Source organism: Vicia villosa, unplaced genomic scaffold, assembly GCF_029867415.1.
Source record: "Vicia villosa cultivar HV-30 ecotype Madison, WI unplaced genomic scaffold, Vvil1.0 ctg.002054F_1_1, whole genome shotgun sequence".
Classification (NCBI taxonomy): Eukaryota; Viridiplantae; Streptophyta; class Magnoliopsida; order Fabales; family Fabaceae; genus Vicia; species Vicia villosa.
Genome location: NW_026705823.1, coordinates 171,183 through 174,677, shown reverse-complemented (window position 1 = coordinate 174,677; position 3,495 = coordinate 171,183). Strand labels below are relative to the sequence as shown.

Below are 3,495 nucleotides of genomic sequence, written 5' to 3'. Positions count from 1 at the left end.
TTGCATTATTTTTCACATCAGACCTATGAACTCAATCGATGTGGTATTATAATTTTCACATCGGGCCTTGACCTGATGTAAAATGTCTCAGACTTATTACATCGCCTGGCTTTACATCGGGCCTAAAACCGATGTAAAAAGTACTTTTCGCCCGATGTAAAAAGTACTTTCTGCACTAGTGTCAAAAAAAGAAGGAGTTCTTAATATACTCCATCTTTTCTTCAATATACCAAATGACCTTTCAATTACATTCCTTGCACTTGAATGGCAAAGATTAAACAATTCCTTATAATTTTCGAGGAGTGTTTCCAACCCACTCTTTGAGATGATATCTAGTCCCTCTATATGGTTCTAATAATCCAGGGCCATTTGTATATCCCACATCTACAAGAAAGTATTTACCGACAATGATTTTTTTTCAAGATAAAAAAAATCATATAGTTACATTTGATCCACTAAATAAAAAAATGGCAATTTATTACCGTTTGGAATTCAAAGACAAATTTGACGACGTAAAGCATTTTGCAATACCCGAGAATCTCATGCAGACCCTTCCCACCCCAGAAACACATAGATAAACCTTAAATCTTGATCACAAACTACTAACACATTTGTAGATATTTCACCCTTTCTATTACGGTATATAGGCATATCTTCTACAACAACTGTTACTAGAATATGTGTTCCATCAAGTGCTCCAATAGAATTCTAAAAACAATTTAAAAAAAGTTACTACAATTATAAATACCTAAAAAAGGTTAGAAGTTGTAAAACAAATTTCAAAATTACCTCAAACCATTTCCATTTATTTTCCTTAAGGTCATCTAGATTATTGTAGTGAAACTTCAAATAATTTCGGCTTACTTTCATAACATCTCTAAGGACATTATTGAATTGTCTACTCACTGTTTCTTTCGATATACAATAGTTAAAGTGTATGAATCTAAATTTTAGGTTATGAGCAAGGATATGCAAAAACATTGCCACAACTTTAGTTGTTGGGACATTTGTTGTCTTTACCAATCGCCCTTTTTCTTCTAAAATTTTACAAAGTTTAAAAAATGCCCCTTTACTAACTCTTAATTACTCCATGCCATCAATTTATGTTCCTCTGTATAAACGGTTAAGGAAATTGTGCCTTTCAAATTCCCAATTACGATTTGGTTCCTTAACAAAATATTTATAATTTTACCAAGCCATTACTCCCAATAACGTACGTAGTAACAACACTAACAACAATTAATGTTGTTTCCTCAAGCTCTTCCATTTCTTCTTCATTTATTTTACGCTTTATTTAAGTGTCGACTATACTAATTGAAAATTCTGGTATGACAGACTCGGATGTCAATCCCGATGTCAAGATATTTGATCTGTTATTAATGTAGCACAAGCAGAATAGAAGGATCCCCCATTATTTAATTACTCTTAGAAAAGAGTCAATGAGACCTGGGATCACACACGTTCAACATACATAACCAGATTATAATTTTTACATGGTTCTGTATAGGAACAGCTAACACTTCCGAACCTAATGTTATAAGCAAAGTCATAGCATTCATAAATGAACAAACAATGCAGAATATGAATAACACAGTTAATTGTTAACCCAATTCGGTCTAACTACATACTCTAGGGGCTACCAAGCCAAGAAGAAAATTCCACTATCAGTAGTACTATTTTATATAAACAACCTCTGGTTTACAGATAAACAACCTCTGGTTTACCTAGTCACTACCCAATGCAACCTTTATCTCATAACTCCATCCAAGATAAGAAAACCTTTGCTCACTCCCTGGTGATACCTAACTGTTACAACCCAGCAACAGCTATTTACACAATTAACAATGAACACATACTTGATCTTGCTTCACAGCTTCAATCAAGCTTACAGTACTCAACTCTTACCTACAAGTTTCAAGTGAGGACAATCACTTCTCTAACCTACAGGTTTCGAGAGGGACATGGAAGCCATCCCACAACCTGGGTGGTCTACCTATAGAAACCCTAATGACTACATCGTTAAAACCAGGTTTTTTATATTAAACTAGGTTACAAAAGTTTCCTATTTATAACATGATCCCAATTGGATTTGGGCTTACAAATCGCAGCACTTTGCTGTTACAAATATGCAGAAAATATTCTGCTACAAATAAGGTCTTTCAATCATGAGTTTCCTAAATTAGAAACTGCTGAATCTTCAATTTTCTGATCTGATTCTTCAATTATTCTTTTGACCTTTAAATATGCGCCACATAGGATTACATAATATTCACATAGAATATTCTGTATCTATTAAGTGCAAACTGAATCTTCCTTCCAGTTCTGCAGGCGCGATGTCATGAGTTGATGTCAAGACATTCCATCTAACATCTTGCTTAAACATGTTGTTTGTTTTAAACTTGCATGATTCACATTAATATTATGTTTTACTGCTATCATGTTTTAGCTAAACATAGATGCCAATCAGCCAATAAAAGCACCAACACTAATGTCCATTTCTTGAAATAAAGATTATGTTATGAGCACACGGGAGATAACATTCATTTTGTAAGTAAAAACAGTCATAACACCCTACATATTGATCACTAGAATTTAAAGATTAAAAAAGTGACAACAAAATAGCTACTACATATACAGGTAAACAAGATCCCTACTTATACTTATATTCAAATCAATTCTCTCATAATTTCTCAACAAATAAGTTCAATTTTTAGTTTATCAATCTGAAACAGTTCGAGTAAAAGCATCCAATTTATCTTTGTGTATCAAATTTGATTTGTTAATGATGAATATGTATCATCCAATTTGCTTAAATATCTTTGATACCACAAGTACAGTCATTACGTCATAATATAATTTTTATATCCTTATGAAAGTGATCAATGACAACTCCTTATAATATATGTAAGGTGTAATAATTAATTATAAAGAACATGGTTTTGTCAACACTTCAAACTAACATAATATTTTACGCTGTACCCGAATATAATTAAAAAATGCAAACTTCATGAGTGTATTTTGTAAAACTGAGTCAAATAAAAATGCTAAAGTCAAATTCTATGTTGAATTATCATTATATGTTTAGATGTAGTTCTTTTGAATTATCCAATACATTAAGATATTTCAGACTGTAGAGTATATGTTTCTATGCATGTCCGTTTCATGTGTTATTTTATTTTATTTATAGTAATCTTTATTGCCGAGTAAGTAGAGAAATATTGGCAGACTTTGGAAATTTTGTGATAGACCCTTACCAACACTCAGGCATTCTAATATGTGTCTATATCAAATTAATTAATATTGGCTTTTGCTTATAGGCTTTAGAAAATACTATGACATTCACTTTGGTTCTGAACTACATAAAACCTATTAAAACTAAGGGTATGTTTGGATTGGTGGTATGTGATGGAATGGAATAGAGTGAAATGGTAACTAATGAGGTTCCATTGTTTGGATTAGTTAATAATGGATGGAATGGAATGGAACATGATGGAA

The 3,495-nt window shown here is 32.0% G+C and overlaps 1 pseudogene; it reads right to left on the bottom strand.

The window, feature by feature from the left end:
• Window positions 1–286: 286 nt before the first annotated feature.
• Window positions 287–981, bottom strand: LOC131637601 (uncharacterized; annotated as a pseudogene).
• Between the last annotated feature and the right edge of the window lie 2,514 nt (window positions 982–3,495).